The following is a 22396-nucleotide window of genomic DNA, read 5'->3' on the forward strand; positions in this document are numbered from 1 at the left end:
CTTATACTGGTTTCCACCTGATTCTTGTATCCATAGCCAACCAACCATGGCTGCAATTCAACTAGGAGTTGGCAAATGGAGTTGTATCCCAATCCATAACTCCTTTCCCAATAAAGTTACAGTCTTAATTTTGCACATGGCATGAATGCTGGTTGTTCTTTTTGTTTATATTAACAAGTAAGACGAAAGTAAAACAATGAAGATGAATGTCCAAATCTTACTTCTTTATTGATGATGGGAGCCACTTTCTTTCATTGATTCAGTAACAATATTCAAATATCCAGAGAACAGCCTCCCTTTTTTGGCTGCTTACGAAGGAATAGCTATAGACACAAGGCACTTTTAAGTTTACATCTGCATTGCTAATGTTTTCTCAATCACTTTCTGAAGTCTAGACAGCAGAAAAAAACAATCAAGCAAGTGCTGATTTATACCGTTTGCTGATTTCTATAATGCAAATGTTCCCAAAGTGGTTGATTTCAAGCTTCCAATGTAGAATAGGGAACCCAGAGATGGGAAGGGAGGAACAGTTTATTTACAAGATGTAAATAACCTTTGGAGCACAGATAATAATAAAATGTGGGAAAACAACAAAGAATCGATGCATTCTGAGTATCCATTACCTCCTTTTACCATAACTTACTGAATTATTATTGACAACCAACATAGCGACTTTCTGAGAACTTAACAATGGGTGACCAGCTCCAGAACATGACTGGTCGCCAGTAAACAAGTCATTAGAATGAGCCCAATGTAGGGTAAAGACCTGCCTCTTACTTTGTACTTTTGTCTCTTCTTGAGTATCTCAATGTCCCCAAGGGAGGCTACTGTCAACTCTTCAGTTGAATCAAACCTGAATCCTGAGCCAAGCTTCTCACCCAGGAACCTACCACACAGAGGATCACACGCCCACCCCACCCAGGATTCTGATGATGGATTTGGGGAGGAGAGACCATCAGTAGCTATCCACGTGCACAAGCATGCACCCTTTAGAAAACATCATGAAACAAACATCTCAATGGTTGACATTATCCATGTACCTCCTTGGATTACCAAGGTTTCAGACTTCTGCTTCTTGGCCACTCCTCAGTTGCTGTTGTTGAATATATTTTTAGGCTCTGAACATATCTCACAAGGACAATAATACCATCATCGCCTCTGCCAAAGCAGAAGATAACATTTGGCAGTAAACACTGATTCATATGTCATCCCAGTTCTTCCGAGATTCATTTCCAAGGCCTCGTCTTCCCTGTAGAAACTATATCCCTTCTTGTGTATTCTACAGGATGACCCAATCTGCCATTTTTCCTGATGCTACAGGAGACCCACTCCAACTTCTCCACGGAAAGCTAGAGCACGATGTTTACTCCTCGTAGAGTACATATGTCCCCGTCTCATAGACGTAGTCCCTCACACCCTGGAACGTACAGCCGAAGCGTAATGTTCTGATGGGAAAGGGCCAACCAAGATGAAGTCAATGTTGAAATCCAACCATCGAACACTAATAGAAGTAGCCACAGTTTTCATAATAAAATTTAACAACAAAACCATACACATCTATAATATTTCACATTAAAAAATCAGACTTGGTTGGAATGTATCAAGTGAATGGCCTCAAAGGGTGCTCTTCTTTAAAAATCACTTCTTATATTTGATGGCATTTTAAACTATCCTCAGGTGGATGTGTGCACTTGCCAGCATTTAAGTGCCTCCATCATGAGGACTTTCAGAATGGAAGGGTTATTTTATTTTATTTTATTTTTAATTTTAGCAGACAGAGAGAGATCACAAGTAGGCTGAGAGGCAGGCAGAGAGAGAGGGGGAAGCAGGATCCCCGTGGAGCAGAGAGCCCGATGCGGGGCTCGATCCCAGGACCCTGGGATCATGACCTGAGCTGAAAGCAGAGGCTTTAACCCACTAAGCCACCCAGGTGCCCCTGGAAAGGTTATTATAAAAGTAGAAATAATCAACATTTATATTCTTTTTTAATCATTTTAAAGCAAGAACTATTTGGTTTTCAATTATCTGCTTCATTTCTAAAATCCCGGATAGGCTTAACCCTTTAAAAATGCATGGCATTTGACTTCTTTTTTTAAACACAGAAGGTAGAAACAGATGATCAAATGAAAGGCACTGATCCATAAATCACTCCTCCAGTAAGACATCTGGGTCATCCGTGATTTTTCAAATGGTTCACTGGATTGCTAAAACGATTCAGTGAGGAACTAGAGCAACAACAAGAAATCAATGCACACGGGGAAGAACCCACAGGCACTTCTCATCTCCTAGAGATGGCAGTCTGGGTTCCTCTGGCAACTTGAACTTGGTTGACCGATAATTATTTAATATGAAAACCAAGCAGGTTGTCAATAAATGTTAACTCGTCCCTTTCTAAAATAAAAGCCACGTAATGGTGATTTATTACTTCCCTTTGATGTTTGCCATGTTCTACAACCATGAAATGCAGATACAAAGTACTGATACAAAAGAAAAAAATTATAGGAACACATCAAAGTATTACTGTTAATGATTTCTGCTAAATGTTGACATTTTTAAAATCTGTAAGAAAATATACCAATTAATGAGAGTGGTGTTTCCAAATGTAGGGATTATGGGTAGTGTCTTATCTATGTTGTCTAAGTTTTCAAAATGATTATGTGTTACCTCTGACTTAGAGAAAGTTTTGTTTGTTATTTTTTTATTTTAATTTTTGATTCATAAAGATCATTTTATTAATTCAGCAAGTAGCTGTGACTATTCATTAGTTCATGAAAGTTTTATTTTTTAGATGTTTGGATTTTTTTTTTTTTGAGAGAGAGAGAGAGGAGAGCATAGTGGGTGGTGGGAGAGAGCAGGAGAGAGACGCTTCAGCTGGCTCCACAGGCAGTGTGGAGCCCAACCAGGCCCTGATCTCATGAGACCCTGACCTGAGCTGGAATCAAGAGTCGGACACTTCACCGACTTAGCCACCCAAGCACCCCAAGAAAGCTTTATTTTTAATAGAATAAATGAAAAGAGAACATAATTTATCTCATTTCACTTGCTCAATATCTTTAAGAGAGTATTTTATGATTAATTTCTGCTTTAAGAAGTTTTAAATGTCCGAAAGAAGCGCACTACCCTCCTAGCCTTCTCCCAGCGGTGCCAAACTATCTGTAGCTTCCGAAAGCATCATGCTGCCTCCAACTCCGGGCCTTTCTGGTTGTCATGGTTCCCTATGGATGCCCTTCAAGCAACCAACTCCTAGTGTCCCTGCAAAGCTCAGTATCACCTTCTCTGGGAAGCCTTTTGGGCTCCCCAGTATGATATAAAAGTTCATCCTTCATGTTGAACAGTCAGCCTTCTATGCATCGGAGGGTGAGCACTTAACCCCTGTACTAACTCCAGAAAGTGGGTAATTCCCAGGGGACTTAGCACAGAGCCTGCTGAATAAGGAGAGGAATGAAGAGCAATCAGCTGTGACATTTCCATAATTTAAGCAAATGACTGACTTTTGTTCTTTCTCACACTTAAGTGACTGCCTCTCTGACTAGAGCAGTGAGACTAACTGGATGTTTTGACACCTTCAAAAGTTATTTATGTCGAGTTATTTGTGCTAACGCAATACATTAATTTAAATAATAGTCTTTGTTCAGTAAACATTAATTGATGGTGCAGCAGGGTCCAGATTCTGTGTTAAGCACTGGGATACGGGGCAGAGAGACAGTGCCCGTCCTCTCCACAGAGATGAGTGGGGACAGAAGAGGATATATAGTTAGACTCAAGGGGCACCAAAGCAGGCACTTTCGGTAGCAGCAGCCAAAAGGGATGGTGCAGGGCATAGGGACGAGCATTCTCTGTTCCAACAATGTATTAAATTAAAACGCAGCTGTGTTTACCATACAAAGCAAGATAAAGATTGGACTGGACAATTACCTGAGTAATATAATCAGTGCGAACACCCAATGTTCTGGAAGTTGAACAGACAACAGGAAATGGCAAACCCCACAGCTATTAGCATGGGCTCACAGTGAAAGACTGGAGGACATGCTTACTGCTGCTCCCTGCAAGAAGTCAAGATCGAGAAGAGGGAATTTTGTGAAGATTTTATAATATTTAAACCTCCTATTAATTCATTATTGCCCAAATCCAAAATTGGGGGTGGGAGGAGTCAATTTCCCCTTAAATGGTACCACCCCAGGGAGAAATTCTTTTGGATCCAATTTTTGGGAATAGCAGAGCTCACATTTGCTGTCTCCCCTTTCAACATTACTGTCCTTCCTGTCTCCCAAACAAAGTTGTCTCTGGATTAAAAACCTAAGCACGACTGGTCTTTTTGTCTCCACAGCTTGCCAGCAATTCACAGGGCACAGCTGGATTCGAACCCAACCTCTCTCACACCTCAGCCAGCGACTATGCCTCCGTGTCGTTCCAAAAATACAAAGCTGGGTGAATCCACAAGATTTACTTTCCAAAGACATAATGAAAAACACTCCGCTTAATTCAGAATCATAAGCCAGATTTTTAACTGCTTCAGTGCAAATTCTTGCAAACTGTTCTTCCCAAGACTGTGACTTCATACCCTGGAACCCTGTCATTGACACGTGACAACCAGAAGACAGGAGAAGTGGTTGCTTCTATTCCAAGGATTACCAACACATCGTGTATTGACTACCAACCGTAAAGAACAAACCAGACCTAGAGTAACCGTAATCCTAAATAATCATCAGTAGTATTTTCTGCCCACAGCAGCAGGATTAGACCTCTTAAAGCTCAAAAACGTGTCCCTGATTCCAAGTGTAGAATTCTCGCTCATTATTTGTGGCATAAAGTCCAAGCCTCTGCTCTAGAATTCAAGCTCTCCAGAAGCTGACTCTAGTTTGCCTCCTTCACGGATTTTCCGTGTCCCTTGCAAACGCAGCGCTTCATCCCGGAAAGATCCACTGAGCATTTGGAATGCTCTTGCCCCTCCCCATCTGTTCTCCTCCCCCTGCCCCCCCCCAGCCCGGGCACCATTCCCTCCTCCCAACTATTCAGACCTAACTCAGCCAGAGCCCTCCTCTATAGACCCTGCCGGATCCTGCCACCTGACCGTGAGGTCCCCATCCTCCGCATGCTCACCTTTCTGGTTTATGTCGCTCTTCCCACCTCTGTCCCATCTTACCCATTTTTATAGACTTCCACAGCAGCTGGCACACGGTAGGTGTATAATCACAGAACTACAAGCAAGTAACAGGATCACTTAAAATAATTGCTCTGAAGACATTCCAGAACTATTTCATTTCTCTGCGTGATCGCACATATCCTACCATTATCTGATAAGCTCAGAGACTATAAGATACTGGGGGCTGGGTTCTCCCTATAACTGACATCCTTAGTGCATACAGATAACAGCCTGTCTGCCACTTATTTACTGCTCATATAAAGAAAGATCATGAACAAGTCTGATGTTTGAATATCCTGCGTGTAGAAATTCAGCTGAACTGGGAGGGTCCTCTTAGCCGCCTTCCTCAATTTAATTATCAGCCGCACGAGTTGCCCTTTACGGGTGAACTGTGAGTCTTGATGCTAAGCAATTCCTCAGACATTCTTTAAGTTCCAACCTCAGAAAATTCTAAGGCTTTCCTGGCATTAAGGGATAAATACCAACATAATTACTACTGAAGATGCTAATTTTGGTAATCTTATTAGATGGTACCACAGTGATGTGTCAGCCCTATGTGGTCCTATCATCAATGGCCCTACCTTTTCTTAGCAAAATATTCTATATAATGCAGGCTAAAGATATTATAATTCATGAATTCCCACCTGAGAGACAAATGAAAATAGAATCACAGATACTGTGCAGACCTTGAATTTTTATACGGCAGCCTTGTAATACTCTGAAGGACAGAAATCAATGTGGTCAGGCTGGGAAATAAAATGAGTTCTAAATTCTTTTGGCAGTTAGAAACAGATACATAAATTTTATCAAGGTGGAAAACAAAGACCAAGGGATTCTGATTATTTGATTTAATCATTTAAATATCATTTTTATCTGCGTACACTACAGACTCCCCCAACTGCTGTGATATTTTCACTTGGAAATAAAAGAAGGGTTTTTTTTCTTTTCTTAAGGGAAGCATCTGATTCTGTGATAATATAAAATTTCTTGTTACTATGTTCCTATAAACATATTAAGTGGTAATGAACAAATACACCACGTTCTGGCTAATGCACAATGTTTTACTTTTTTTTTTTTTTTTTAGATTTTATTTATTTGTTTGTCAGAGAGAGAGTGCACAGCAGGCAGAAGAAGAAGCAGACTCCCACTGAGCAGGAAGCCTGATGGGGGACTCGATCCCTAGATCCTGAGATGAAGACGTGAGCCAAAGGCAGACGCTTAACCGACTGAGCCACCCAGGAGGCCTACACAATGTTTTAAATACCAGTAGACGCGGTAACAATTTCTTTCATTTAAATAGCGATGCATTCGCAAGACACACCATCTACCTCCTCTAAACCAAAGAGGTACCCGTCTGAGCTTCTGCTACCCAGCACCCGTGCTGAGGGGCAGGCCTAGTGGAGCAGGCGTAACGCCGCCCCCTCCTCCCACCAGGTCCAAGTATAGGGTCAAAAAGTGAGCCCTCACTGGAGCACGGCCACTGCACAGACTAGGCCATGACAAACCGATGCCCAAATATTCAAAGATAAACTAGGCAATCAGATCCGAACTCAAAAATTCAGAGTTCCAAAATCAGGAGAGTGAGCCAATGGGAAGCCAATGGGAAGCTCTACTTCCTATCTAATAACCGCACAGTTTTTATTCCATTATGTGGATATAATTTAATCTTAACATTCCTATGTTAAATAGTATTATCATTATCTGCTCCTTAAAAGTACCAAATAGTTTGTCTCTGAAAGCATAAAGATTTGCGGCTTTCTTTTATATCTTTGACAACTTCCTCAAATATTTCCATTGTTATGAGGAAGAAGAAAAGGTAAAGACAGACAGGGTTCAAGTCCATCAGCAGAAGGAAGGCAAAGGAAGAGGGCAGCCAGAAGCCTGTACCAATCAGGACGGGCCTCGGGAGCTGTCTGAGGTCCTGATTCTCTGAGCCGCGGATGCCAGGCAACCTGCCGGGTTCCAACTTTCCTCAAATGTACCCCACACTCCAATGAAACAGTCATAATGTGCCCAAATAATGTAGACAAATTCTGGGACTTCATAATAGAAGAATTTAACCTATTCTTGATGGACTCTCCTCGCAAAATGATGGGCAAACAGTGTAATTTTTTGAAGCCCACATTCCCTGATCCCCAAGCCCAGCTCTGCCATTTACTACCTGCAGCCCTCCACAAACTCTTCAATTTCTCCAAGCTTCATATAGCTCATGTGTAAAACAGGTACGATCACAGTGCCCGAAGGGTTAGTATGAGCAATCGGCAAGGTGGGGACTGCGTGGTGGTCCGCACAGGCAGCCTCCAGTGCTGTCGGATGATGATCACGGTTGTGATGAGGGTGAGGATGAGTTGCTTTTGCACACTCGTATAATGGCTCAACAGAGAAATAAATGAGCTTTAAATTTAAACTCACTCTCTAGCCACTTATCACCAGCTTGCCCACTTCAAATAAGTAACTATAATAGTTAATATTTTAAACACCAGGTGCCCTGATTGGAGACATTTTGGAATGCAAAAGATTAGATACAGAAGCAGAAACCCAGAACTGTTTTTCCCTTATAACCTCAATTATGGTTGCCTTTCTGTCACCGCCCACTGGTTCTAGAGCTCATATATAAGCCAGGCTCCTTTTCCCCCATTTTCTCTGCAAACAGTGTAACTTGTGTTCTCAGTACCCACCTGGGGATTTTATGAGGGTCTCATCATTGAACCTCCTGCCTTCTCGTGCATGCACCCTTTGCACTGTTTGAGAAGATCCTCCTAACTTATGGTCATCCCCAACTAAAAGCTCTTCTCTAGAGCACCACCGTAAGCTTAAGAAAGGCTAAATTGTGTTATAGTGATCATTACAACCCTTCTCAATTTGATCTCAGCTCCTGGCATCATTCCCTTCTGTCACCCACTAACTTGTATGGCCCTTTCTAATATGTTCATTCTCTCTGGCTATTTTTCCCTGCCTCAAGGCCTCTTCTAACTTATATGTCTAGGTGACAATCTGACCTATTTTGTAAGGCTCAGCTCATTGTTTTTTCTTTATGAAATATACCTAATTCATCATAGTAGAAATTAATATTTTTTCTATGGTAAAAGAGTAATGTGTATTTCTACTATAACACATCACAGTCCACTAGAAAGCTATGATTGTATCTTAAAAAAAAAAACTACAGCTACATTTTAAAGAAAAAAGAATGAAAGAAAAGACCGTAAATTTTATCAACAAGGTAACTGGTTCGAGAAAAATACTGGTAAACATCTTTGAAACTTCTACATCATACATTTTAATGTTCCCATGTCCCCATCAACAACCTGACTCTAAAGAGATTAAAAGAATTCTATTAACTACGAGAAAACCATCATTTACACACCAAAGACTGTCTCTATTTCAGTGTGTCCAACCTCCCTAACGCTACGTCATCTCTACTCACTACAGTGCAAGGCCTCCTGCTGCCCCTGAGCACAACAGGTAAGACTGGAGGTCAGAGGCTCTCAGCCCTTTTCAAGTAATTCTTAGTGAGTTATCCCTGGGATGCAAACTAGCAGAGGATCCTTGTATGTACAAGTTCACAGACGTCCTGCAGTACTGATGGATATTTCTCCAGAGAAGAGATCCAGGTGACCCACAGGTGCACAGAAGGGAGCTCAGCATCCCTGGATATTAAGGAGATGATAAGGCCTATGGTGAGGTGTCCCTTCACACCTGGTAGAATGGCTGTCATCATTACAGGGAGATGGCAGGAGCTGGTGAGGACATGGGGCAGGCCTTGTGCACAGCCGGTAGGAATGGAGGTTGGTGCACCCACCACAGAGAACCGTGTGGAGAAGTAGGGATGGGCTGCCATGTGGTCAAGGGGCTTCCCTCTGGACATGTGTCTCAATGAAACAGAGTCCCTATCCCAAGGGATGGCTGCAACCCCATGTATACTGCAGTGCTGTTCACGGTGCCCAGGACACGGCGGCAGCCTGGGTCTCCACGGGCAGACGGGTGGGTGGAAGGGACGCGGTTTTTGTGCACAGATGGTGGCACACTGTCCAGTGACAGAGGAACGAAAGTCCCGCCACCTGCGATGACATGGATGGAATTTGAGGGCACGTGGCCAGGTGAGGTGGGTCAGCCAGAGAGAGACAAACACTGGATCACCTCACTCAGGTATGGATTCTTAAAACCAGCCGTAGAAACAGAGATCAGATTTGTAGTTGCCAAGGCAGAGAGCAGGGGAAGGGGGCCCAGGCCAAGGAGGTAAAGAGGCACAAACTTCCAGTCATAAGACATGTGAGTCCTGGGACACGGTAAACGAGAGGACTACAGCCCCCAGGACTAGCGTGCGTATGTGAAAGCTGCTAAGTGAGCGCGTCTCCAAAGTCCTCATCACAAGGAAAAGGAAAAAAAAAAACCGTGTAACTGTGTGGGCGATGGAAGTTAGAGCTCGACTTCCTGTGATAATCATCTCACAACATAAACACAGAGTAGATCAGGACAGTGCACCTTAAGCTTACCCAGTGTTGTATGTCGATTATATCTCAATAAAACCAGAAAGAAGAAGAGAAAAAACACAGTTAAGTACTACTTTGCCAACTAAAGTCTCCACAGGACTCTCCACACGCATGAAGCTGTACATCATACGGGATTGCAGCATGACCGCAGGGGCAGCGAACGAGTTTTTACGATGACAGTGTGAGAGTTGGAAGGAGGGAAAATTGAAAAGAACCAAACAGCTTCGAGGCATCCTGCACGTGCATGTGACATCCTCCCAAACAAAGGTGCACACACTGAAACCTGCTCCCAACCAAATCTGGTTTGACACTCCCTTCATTACTATCGGAAAGTAGCAACATATGCCTGTTGGCAAGAGGTTCTCTCTCCATTTGGGTCACTGGCAACCTTTACACAGAGACCACTGGGCCGACTCCAAGACATCATGCAAGGATTTCAGATCTGCGACTTGTTGTGCCTGTGTCTCCTAATGTTGCCGGACAATATTCTGCTCACAAGCCATCATGATGTGTTTAAGTCACCCTCAAGTACACACACACACACACACACACACACACACGGAGAGTGGGGGCTTGTCTATAAACTGATTAGGGGAAAATACAATTTTTCCTACTTCTCCAGGCAAACAGGATGACTTGGAACAATGATGACTTCTTCATTCTTTCCTTAGGCCGTCCCAGGTACCCCCTACTCTGCAGGCTACCCTGTTAAATACTCTGACATCTAGGGCCATAAGGATCTACCAGCGGAGCACAGGAATCCTTCTGCCGCCCCATCCAGCAAAGCTCAGCTTCCCCCAGGCCCATGAGATTTCTCAGGAAAACTGCAGAACTGTTTAAAGCACTGGTGACCTCAGGTCCCCCCCCTTCAGGACTCGCACCCAGAACCATTGGGAGCCTCATCCCTGGATTCACTGGTCGCTGGAAGAGACAGAGGAAAAGAAGAAATCCCCCCGACACACTCCTCCTGGGACCCCCAGCTGTGTTACCACATCTAGTCCTAAGTGAGGAGCAAGCAAATCCCCCTCAGCCTGGATCCTCCAGGGAAAGTACTGGAAAAGCCACAGACTGTCTCCTGGGCAGCTCTGGCCTCCTCCCCACTTGCACATCAGCATATCAAATGCACAGACCCCTCCAGCCAACCCCTTCCTTCCTTTGCTTCTGCATCAGAGTGTTTCTCCAGGGGTCTGTCGGAGGCCATCACGAGGACACGACCACAGGCTGACCCACGAGCAGGCTCCCGGCAGCCAGGGGCTCATCACCTCCCCAAGTTCTTGGAAGGTATAGTTCACTCTCTGTTCCCAAATGGGAGCCATTTTTAAGGACGCAGCCTGGAGAGAGCAATGTGGCATCCAGACCACCACTGAGGGTATCCGTGACTGAACCCCATTAAGACCACTAGAGAAACTTCCAGATTCTGGAGGGTGGAGGCAGAAACGTCCTCGGCTGGTGGCCACCCCATCAAGCTTCCAGCCTCACAGGTAAGTTCCCTGGCTTATTACCTCTGCCACCCGTCACCTGCAGCGGCTGCCTCCCCCTTCCCTGTCTTCTGTGTCCTGAGGCCAATTTTCAGATCCCAGCCAGGGACCCCCGAGTCTGAAACCGACAGAATCAGCTGGTCTGCCCACAAAATTTCTACCAAAGTTTGTTTTTATTTATTGCTTGTACTTCACCCTGTGCTTTAAAAAATGCATCTGAAGTTTATCTAAATTATTACTTGGATGTTTCATTTTTTTTAAATATGTATGAGGCCAATGACAAAGATACACTAAAATTCAATGATCAGAAAGTCCCAGAGAAACAAAAATGACGGAAAAAATAAGATCAGAATTAGATACAGTCAAGTAATTATAATGCCTCTTTGTCATCTCTGATACCTTCTGTTCAAGGAAGTCCACAGATATGGCCTCCAAGCATCCCACTGTTTGTGGGAAAATGCAACCAATTATAGGACATACGATGTCATAAATGAACATCTTTAAGACTTTGCCTGCTACGGGTGCCTGGTTGGCTCAGTGGGTTAAGCCTCTGCCTTCGGCTCAGGTCATGACCTCAGGGTCCTGGGATCAAACCCCACATCAGGCTTTCTGCTCAGCGGGGAGACTGCTTCCCCCTCTCTCTCCACCTGCCTCTCTGCCTACTTATGATCTCTGTCAAATAAATAAATAAAATCTTAAAAAAAAAAAAAGATTTCACCTGTTGGCATGGGGATTTTCATATTATAGTAGTAAAGAAGATGAACTAGACAGCCTGAAAAATAAAACCGCATTTCTATGGAATTCTTTACTCAATAATCCAGAACAGGCAAGAGGAAAACCCTGTAGCATAAATTTTCAGAAGTGAGCCATGTAGGTGGACATCGGTAATTACATGGTTCGGACATGTGAGTCACTGTTACAGTGACTGAACCAGTGGCTTCAAGAGCTCAGTCCCCACAGCACGTCTATGACTGCCACCCGCGGTCAGTGTGACAGGAATGGAGGTGGACACAGAATGCTGTGCTAATCTCCGAACCCAGGGGCAAAGAAGTCAGACATAACCAAGAATAAATTTGCTTACATGTGGTTTGGTTTTGTGGCTACACCTTCATGGGTACTTCTTCTTTTTTTTTTTTTTTTTGACAGAGAGAGATCACAAGTAGGCAGACAGGCAGGTAGAGAGAGGGGGAAGCAGGCTCCCCACTGAGCAGAGAGCCCTATGTGGGGCTTGATCCCAGGACCCCGGGATCATGACTTGAGCCGAAGGCAGAGGCTTAACCCACTGAGCCACCCAGGCTCCCCTTCACAGGTACTTTTAAAGCTCTTATTATTGAAATCCCTATGGCGGGGGGGACTGTAATGAGAGATCTGAAACGCTTGATTTATCGTCTTCCCAATGAAATCATTATTCTAGTAACTGAGGTTGTGACAGGAAAAAGTTTCTCAGGGTACAACTCCCCCATTATAGACTGTGAAGCTAAGTAACCATATTTTTCAAAACAGAAAGAAGGGCACCTGGCTTAAAAAAATACCTGAATTTGAAGATTTGTTTGTATAAAAGATTATAATTTGTGCATGCATTAATTTGATTTTCTATTTAATGACTCCTTTAAAAAGTTTTACGAAGTCACCATTGCCACAGAAAAATCGGGAATGCATATTTGGCTAAAGGTGGAACCACTTTCAAGCAGTTAAAAACAAACAAAGAGCCCACCCTAGTTTTTCACAAAAAATCTTCCCCTGTTAACATCTTGGACCTGTGGTGGGTGGCTCTGTTCAGATCTTGGCTCTGCCGCTAGCTAGCAACCTTGGACAAGTCACTTAGCTTCTAGAAAGTTTCACCTCTTCATAGTAAAATAAAAGTGCCCATCATCTCCTTGGCCCATCATCTCCTTAAAATGCTGTGGCTGAGTAGGCTTTTGAAAAGACCGCCCATCACTCACCAGTTCCAAGCCAGGGTACAGATGTTTAACTACCAAAAACCACAGGCCCTGGCAGGTTTTAAATCTGTAGGGTGAATTCCTACAGCCATCCTCTGATGGCTAGCACTTAAATATTTTTTTTAAGATTTTATTTATTTGACAGAGAGAGAGAATAAGCAGGGGAAGCTGTAAAAGGAAAGGAAGAAGCAGGCTTTCCACCGAGACCCAGAGATCATGACCTGAGCTGGAGGCAGAGGCTTAACTGACTGAGCCACCCAGGGGAGGACCCAGCACTTTAATTTTTAATACAGATCAGTTTAGCCTCACTGAATTTCAAACCTTTGTCTGCTCTCCCCTGTAACTTTCATATGCCCCACGACCAACTTATATCACAGCTACTTCTTCTCCAGCAAGCTTGCTAAAGTCTTAGGCCAGGCTATTTTCTGGGATGCTTGCTTTAATACGTTATGCTGAGGGGCGCCCAGGTGGCTCAGTGGGTTAAAGCCTCTGCCTTCGGCTCAGGTCATGATCCCAGGGTCCTGGGATCCAGTCCTGCACTGGGCTCTCTGCTCAGCAGGGAGTCGGCTTCCTCCTCTCTCTCTGCCTGCCTCTCTGCCTACTTGTAATCTCTGTCTGTCAAATAAATAAGTAAAATCTTTAAAAAAAAATACATTATGCTGCCTCCTTGTAGCGCGCAGTTTATTATATCTTGGCCCTTTAAAGAAACATTTCAGAAAAGGCTATCTTACCTTTTCCTAACTACTCCAAAATATATCTCATAGCTGGGTGATTTATCTCATGGAAATACCCTGGAAACAATGTTGATGCTCAGGCAACTGGTCTACCAGGAATATAAAGATTTTTTTTTCTTTCTCCAGAACACCTACACAGACTCACACCTAAAAATCAATAGTAAATGTGAACTAGAAGTCATCACCACTTACCTTCATAAATAATACTTTCCCTCATTTCCCTTACAGACAACATAAAGGGATGAAAAAATATCATTTTTTAACTACTTGGTATGCTTCCATTTAATTAAAAGCCTATCTATAAAATGCACTAGCAACCAGACAATCTTTTTCATTGACCAACTCTGGGCTTGTCATTTATCCCCTAATGTTCTCAGGGGGTTGAGGGCAACTTGTATCCACACCAAACCTTACAAACCCAAGGTCCACTAGTTAGTTGCAAATGTAATCAATAGAGATCGAAGAATTACAAAATAATTTCCAAATTTACCTTGACAGGATCCAAAGACAATATCATTAGAAAAGAAACAAAAGCACATTTAAACGGGAGGAACACATTCTGTCAACAAAGATCAAAAAGTTTGCAAAGTGCCCTCCGTTGCATAAGCGGTTTAAATGTCTGAACATCTGAAGACCCAGTTATGGCTGACTGGAGGTCTTCCCAGACAGAATGCCCAACACCAGTGGTGAAAGACCAGTCTCCTTCCAACATTATCCTACACAAAATAGTTCACAGGAGACTTGATGGTGGTGATTATGCTATGCAGAGCTAATCTTCCACACAGGGCTTGGTGCTGTCAGCAGACCATACGTTCCCTTTAACATTGTTACATAATGAGCATAAGGTAGCTAAGAATCATCAATAACCACTTAAAGAGCAGTTCCTGTGGGTCCATAATTGCTGGACCATGGGTTCTTCTGTCCTTGGAACTAGAAGATGTTCATTAGCTCCAGGAACTCAAGTGAGCTCTTGCAAGACATCTGAGAAAGCTGAAGATGAGACGTAGATAGAAAAGATAGAGGGTGTCTTAAAATTAGACTTTACAGCTGTATACCAGAGAACATTGGTTAACAGGTCAATGAAAAGTTGGTGGCAAGTTTCTAACTAAAGTGCGGCCTCGTGGCTCTGTCCTCTGGTGGCATCAGCTAGCCAGAAGGGTGATCACGTCACAGATGGGAGAGTGAAAGGAAATGTGCCGCATAATCCAGCACATTTAAAAAAACCAACCTTATGGAAAGCTCGGTGGCATTTCAGAAAACGTAATTCAACAGATCTAAACATAACACCTGGGTTTCGGTTTAAAGAGTCAAATCACCAAAGCAGAACCTGAAGAGGGTCGAGTTACACAGCAACTTCTCTGAAAAACAAACGTCTAGAGTCTTCCTCTGATCGCAAGCTCAATATGATCTACAGGTTAGGGGGTCAACCAAACAAAATGCTGTTGAAAACACTGATGCAAGAGAATTCTAAATATCCAGGAAAGAGGATGCAGACATTCCACTGTACTCTCTACTGCTCAAGTCATCCCTGTGGTTGAATTTTCTTATGGAAAATATATTTCACCCCAGAATCTAGAGGCATATTCTTCCCCAACACGAAAACCTAAACCTTGTACCTCTTGACACACAGCACATGTTTTCATTAACCTGCCATTTCATCTCTACTTAGTTTGGCTTTGCCATGGTTCCTCTATTAAATCTGTTCTTCTTTGGTGGATTTTTCCTCCCGTTCTTCTGAACTATTTCCTCCAGCAGGCATCAAAACACAAGCGACATATGGAATATACACAGTATTTTGTTGCCCACTTCAGAGCTTCTCTATCAAAAATGAGAGTGTCTCAGCGGGTTAAATGTCCAGTGGCTCGGTCAGTTAAACGTCCTACTCTTGACTTCATCTCAGGTCATGATCTCCGGGTTGTGGGATAGGGCCCAGCAGTGGTCGCACTCCAAGCTCAGCAGAGAGTCTGCTTAAAACTCTCTCTCTTCCTCTGTCCTTCCCCTAAGCTCACACACTAATAAATACATCCATCTTTTAAAAAAAGAATGAGAGTCTAATCTAAGAAGGAAGGTACTGTATTCAAAGGGTCACTTATCCATTGTGCTTTTGTCCATTGAACTACAAGTCAGCACTAAGTTTCCAGAACCTCTTAGTTTCCTTTTGAGGGAGGAAGTATGCTCATGAGCCTTTACTGACAATCTATTGAGTGTACTGCATTGTAACACAATGGCTAAGAGAATGAACTTGACGGGGAAAATAAAAAAATCTGGGTTTGAATTCTGGCTTCCCCAGCAGGCAGCCTGACCAGGGCATGCTCCTTAAATTCTCAAATTTGTAAATGGTTTAAGGATTAAATTATACAGCATATGTAAAGGGCTTAGCACAAGGCCTCTCACGTGGTAAAGAAAAACGCAGTGTAGCTATTATGTTGTAAGTGTTGTTCTTACTAGTGTCATTATTGCTACTATTACTTATTCCCTTTTACATTCTGAGAGACTAAGTTTCAGACCCGGGATGTAGCCATGGTTTCTGCTCTTTTCTTTCTGCACATTTTTTGCTGGTCTCACCTAATCCACAGTCTGACAGGAGAGAAGTAAATCAACGGCTGCTCGTGGGCAACTGTACCGACCAGCTAGCCGGAAGGGCGATCAGCAGTCTTTGACAAAGAAGCGAAATGAGCAACACTGCTTATATTCAGATATCCCAAGTCAGGGAGTCAGAAGGTAATTATTCATTCATTCACACACAGGAGAAAGATTGATGGTAACACAGAGATGAAAAATGATCCGCGTCCGAGAGAAACATCAATAAGAAGCTGGGGGAGTGCGGCGGACGGAGGAGGAGCTGTGCTGGCCCAGGAAGGTTAAAGCTGTAATGGCCTGAGAGTGCAATCTAGTTTCCAGAATCGCTCCGGGGTTACGTTCACGCCGGCTCTCCCTCCCACCTGCCGCACCCTCGGCCTCCACTCCGGTCCGGTCCTGACGTGTCTACGGGATTGACTTTAAAACATTTATCGCAGAAAATACCAAGTGGTTTTAAGCGGTAATCATGAGACAGAGTCGTGAAAAGTGCAAGCACGGGGCTGGCATTAAGTGAGGCCTCAGCCTGTCAGAACTTCTCCAGGGGAGACCAACAGGGAGGGAAATGGATGTGCGGACCACAGCACGTAGGTCAGGGCAGAGCGAAACAGAAACATTCATCCTGGGAAAGAGAAGGCTTGGTCAGCCATGACTATTGTTTCTGTAGAGGCAGAGTGCTCTTGTGTCAAAGAGGGTTTGGGTAGCCTACGTAAACCTAGAAATTTAAATGAGAACCACAGGAAAGAGGGCTGGAAAAGTGGATTTTATGTTAATGGAAGGAACTAATTTATAATGTTTGCGGTATCCAACCATGGCTCTCTCCGGAGAAGGTGGACCCCTTTCTACTGACGGTCACCAGGAACGGAGCTGGGAGGAGTGAGGTAGACAATGGTCATGGTCCCTTCCCACTCTGCATAGGAAATGTCTAAGACAATTTTCTCCTTTTAGGGAAAACCTACTGGTGGGAACGGTCTTCAAAACTGGAGTATGGGGATGCCTGGGTGGCTCAGTTGGTTGGACGACTGCCTTCAGCCCAGGTCATGACCCCGGAGTCCCGGGATCGAGTCCCACATCGGGCTCCCAGCTCCATGGGGAGTCTGCTTCTCCCTCTGACCTTCTCCTCGCTCATGCTCTCTCACCGTCTCTCTCTCAAATAAATAAATAAATAAATAAACAACTGGAGTGTGGTGTAGCTCTCCTATTTGCGTATCTGTAAGCAAATGCAAAACAAATTTACTGGAGACCTCACCTTCCTTGCAGAGTTGACTTGGAATGCCAATAAAATAAAGCCTCTGAATCCTCCCCACAAATTGACATGAACAGGACCAAGGAGGAAAAAAATCAGGTTTCAACTTCTGAACCACACAGTCGGGTGTCTGACATTACAGGAATGCGAAAGGTGGCCCATTTCCCCCACTGCCCTTCGTTTTCATGGCCTCCTACCTGGAATGGAGAGTTTCATTCCAAAATGGTAAGCGGCAATGTCTGGGACTATGCCCTCCTGTCTCCGCTCACTTCCTACCTCGGGGGAAAGGATAACAAACACAGGGTTTTATTTGGCTCTAAAGGATCTTCCCCAGAGAGGAAATCCAGGAGTTATAGGTTAGAAAGTCTCTCCAAAGCAGGTCAACAAAGAGGCGGACCTAGGAGTTCTTCAAAGGCTTCGACCCCTACACAACTCATCTGGCCCCTCGGCTCTCCACCATTTACTTCTCAAGGCCTGCCAGACTCCTGGTTTTAACAGAAAAAACACTCCGCTGGTGACATGAGGTTACCGAGATGAGAGCAACTGCCCAAAGTCTCTGTCTTCACAGGTGAAAACCCGCCACAGGGGATCTAGCGGTAACTGGACCTTTCCAGTCTTTACTTGGAGTCCATTAGAACAGATATACTCAGATATATTCAGAATAACATCTAGGGGCTGGGGGACAAGAAAAGACGTGGAACGGGAGAATGGGAACTACTTTGTCAATAAGGAAACCTGAGTGCCCACATCTGCAACCTTGGTTAAGTCTGCCCTACACGCTAAGGATAATAACTCCCACAGGATACCAGTGAGGGCTTCAAAGAAATGGCATCTGTAAAAGCACTTTGTAAGGTTTGAAATGTACCTAAATGTTAGGCTATGGCAATCTTTTACTATGCCTCATAATCATGATGGGACTCTTTAAATCTCAGTAATTAAGCAATGATTGAAAGGAACACTCTATATTTTCTTAATTTTGTCTAAGAATATCGAAACTATCTGCACAGGTAGTGTGATCTATTACAAAGATTATTAAAAGGCCACCTGGAGTTTTAGATTTCTTTATTAGTACAAAAATGTTTTTATTTTGTATCTTAGCTTTCTTATGTTATCTACAAAAAGTAGACAGATATTTCTCTGTTTTGATTAAGCTCCTGTAAAAGCTCTACATAAATAGCAATTATAATATTGGGGTCTCATGAACCCTGCTGGGATGTACGATCTTTAAGCAAAACAAAAGCCATAACCACAAAGGAACTTGCTCAGAAATCTATTGGTGGAGTAAGTCAGTGACATACACTATACATATACAGTGTGTGTGTGTGTGTGTGTGTCTGTGTGTGTATGGAAGTGTTTTAAATCCTTCCAAAAAAAAAAAAAAGTACACCAGAGATCAAATGTTTATGTAGAATAAAACGCAGATACAGTTTTGGAAAGTATTTTGAACCCTTCAAAAGAAAAGGTAAACCGGAGATCAAATGTTTATCTTGAATAAACAGATGACAGAGGACAGATGAGAAAAAAAGTCTTTCCGAATTTTCAGCTTCTAGACGGACATTATGAAGACAGCAGAGAACTAAAGAGTTAAAAGACCTTTTCCCTTTAAAGAGTAATTCAGGTTTCCACCAACTGCAAGGGCAGCAGTTGAAAGAGCAGGATCCATCCTCAGTCACAAGGTTGGCGGGGGCATAAAGATCATTCTAGACCATGTACACTTCAAAAATATCAATGACACTCTGACCACACACATGCCCGTGGTGCCCCTCTCTAGAGAGGAAAGAGCCTCTGGGCATGAGAGTCAAAAGCTCTTTTGTGTGTTACACAGTAACGGGTGGAGAGGGGCAGAAGACATTCCCCCCACACAACAAAACTCACTCCGCGGACACAGCTTTCCTTCCAGACTGTAGATTTTTTTTTCTAAGTAGCATAAGAAAGTCCATGAATTTTTGTTTCCTTTGAACACTGTGACCATTCTGTACTTTGTATAAAACAGGAAATTGCAATAAAAAAAAGGACATGTCTCGTCAAAGGGCCCTGCCAGTACTTCTAGTTAAAAAATCCCTTTAAGAATCATCAGCTGTGGGGCACCTGGGTGGCTCAGTGGGTTAAGCCTCTGCCTTAGGCCCAGGTGGTGATCTCAGGGTCCTGGGATTGAGCCCCATATGGGGCTCTCTGCTCAGCAGGGAGCCTGCTTCTCCCTCTCTCTCTGCCTGCCTCTCTGCCTGCTTGTGCTCTCTCTATCAAATAAATAAGTAAAATTTTAAAAATCGCACAGATCCTTTAATATACGCAGATACAAAAGAAAGCAAACATTTCCACAAGCGTTATTAAATTACGGCATAGTAGGAGTCATTAACAGTCAGCAGGCAGGGGCACTGGGCTCTGCCAGTCTCACGTTCCAAATAATCAAAAAGGATATCCACGGGGCGATTAATTTCTTACACATTGATTATTCCAATCTCCACACTAATAAGGAGAGCTAAATGACATAAAGTTAAAGAGCGCAGAGAGAAAGGGAAGACTGAGCCCACGTGCAGGGGGCAGGGGGATATACCCTTGGGAGATGAACTTCTCTCTCAGGTCACTGGCGGGGAGTGAGAAGTTTCATGCATCTTGAAAACGTAGCACTGCCTGGAAATCATCCTTCCCTCCACGATCCCCTCCCACATACGCAGAGTACACGCACGTCTCACAAAACGAGGAATCAGGACCCGGACAGACTGTCCGAGCCAACCAGCCCATGATGACAAGAAGAGACCCGGGACTCCCCATTAGTCCCGTGTACCTTCTACTCTGCGGGCGCCCACTCGGCTGCTTAATGCTCCCAGAATGAGAGCGGATGCCATCGCTATTAATCCAACAAGTGACACACAGCCAACTGCAAAACCGTGCCTTTGGTCTTGGTTTACAGAACTACTCACGAATAAAATGTTACTCAACAAATGTACTGACTCCGTTGCAAAAAAATCTGCACCACAGTCCTAACCCGTCCTCCCCTTGGACCATCCTTCATCTGTCACACACTTATCAAATAGCCACTAAGTCTGTAAAGCGATGTGTTTGTTTCTGTAGGGACGCACGGTGAAATCAGACCCAGATCCTGCTCTTAAACAGCTCAAGAGGTCAAAAAAAAAAAGGCAGACACACACGCACACACACAGTGATGTGCCGGTAGGCGTTCAATGACAATCAAGGAGGGGGAAAGCAGGAGGCGGGCATTAAGGAGGGCACGAGTCGGGAGGAGCACTGGGTGTCATAGGCAACTAATGGATCGTTGAACACCGTGACAAAAACTTACGTTCCACACACTGGCTAACCGAACTCAACAAAAAAATGTAAAAATTTGAAATAAATAAAAAGAAGCGGGGCGGGGGGGAAGGGTGAAGAAGCTCTGATTCCCGCGCTGTCAGTCCTCCTACCGAGCCTGATTTCAGTCCGCCCGCCGGCCACGCTGAATGCAGAGCAGGGGAGAGGTGCCCGAGCCAGCTGAAGCAGACTCGGGGCGCCACTGAGCGATTTACATGGATGTTTATATTTGCATAAATTTACATACACACACATGCACACACATAAACTAACCAAGTACTTTACAGTTATTATCTTAAAGCAATGGGATTATGATTAATTTTATTTCTTTTTCACACCTTTTTTAGTATCCCACAATTTTTATATAGTATTTTTTTTTCGTTTTAACTTTTCGCCCATGCTAATGGACAATGACTGACATGTGCCGCTGTGTGTACTTAAGGTCTGTGGTATCTCGACTTTGCTGATGTCAATGATGACCACGATTACCTTAGTTAACATCCCCCATCTCACATAGATACAAAAAAATAAAGTTAATGAAAAAGAATAAAAGGTGTATTTTCTAGATCAGTACTAGCCCCCGTATCCTCACCCCAGACCAGCTTTTCTAGGCAGTCCTGGGGTTACTAGAACCATCTAAGGAGCAGGGAAACCAAACCATGTTAAAGGCACATCAGATGAGCTTCCGGGCCCCACGTCCAGGAGAAAGGGAGCGCGTCACAGAGCGTCCAACTTAGAGCACGGAGAGGAGAAGCTTCACCCAGTCCTGCGCCCCCCGAGCCCCACCCTCACTGCCCTAAGACCCTAGAACCTGAAAACACCTTCCCCGGAGCATGTTCCCACCACACATTCTCCATCATTTCAAGCATCCGGTCATCCAGGGCTGTCCACGGCCGAAGGAGTGGGAGGTGGGAACACAAGAAGGAAGACAATCTCTAACTCATTACAGGATCCCCGCAGGAATTCTCTTGGCTCTGCCAACGACAGCATCAGGGAGACGACACCTGTCCAGTTCCGCGGTTAACCGGCCACAGCATGTGCACCTGCGGCCGCCCCTCCTTCAGCGTTCTTCACACGCAGACGGACTCTGCTCTGGAGCCCAACAGCTCGCCTCATCCCAGAAACCCTTCTCTTCTTCCTTCTTCACTTGTGGCTGTATAAACCCTGAAGCCCACACTCTGAAAAACCATCGGTAGGTATAACTATTTTTAATATCAAGAGCTGAAAAGTCTCGTGGGGGGAAATAAAACGCCTGATTGCTGTGTGACGTTTGGGAACATATGCAAAGCACTTATGGGGCTTATCGCAGATCATGGTCCCAACCATCCCCCGAAGTGTCCTGTCCCCAGCACCTCTGGACATGACGGGAAGGAAGCTCAGAGAGTTTGCACGATGCCCTCAGGCCACAGCAGGCAAGCCCGCTGCCTTCAGCACCTGCACTTCTGCTGCCATGTTCCAGTCCAGTAGGGAATCACCCTAGAC

The 22396-nt window shown here is 44.2% G+C and overlaps 1 protein-coding gene across 3 annotated transcripts in view; it reads right to left on the bottom strand.

Annotated features, from left to right (window-relative positions):
* Positions 1-22396, bottom strand: part of RGS7 (regulator of G protein signaling 7) — a 503370-nt gene that overhangs the window by 467235 nt on the left and 13739 nt on the right. The gene's annotated exons all lie outside the window — the stretch shown is intronic.

The sequence above is a fragment of the Neovison vison genome, chromosome 10, assembly GCF_020171115.1.
Source record: "Neovison vison isolate M4711 chromosome 10, ASM_NN_V1, whole genome shotgun sequence".
Classification (NCBI taxonomy): domain Eukaryota; kingdom Metazoa; phylum Chordata; class Mammalia; order Carnivora; family Mustelidae; genus Neogale; species Neogale vison.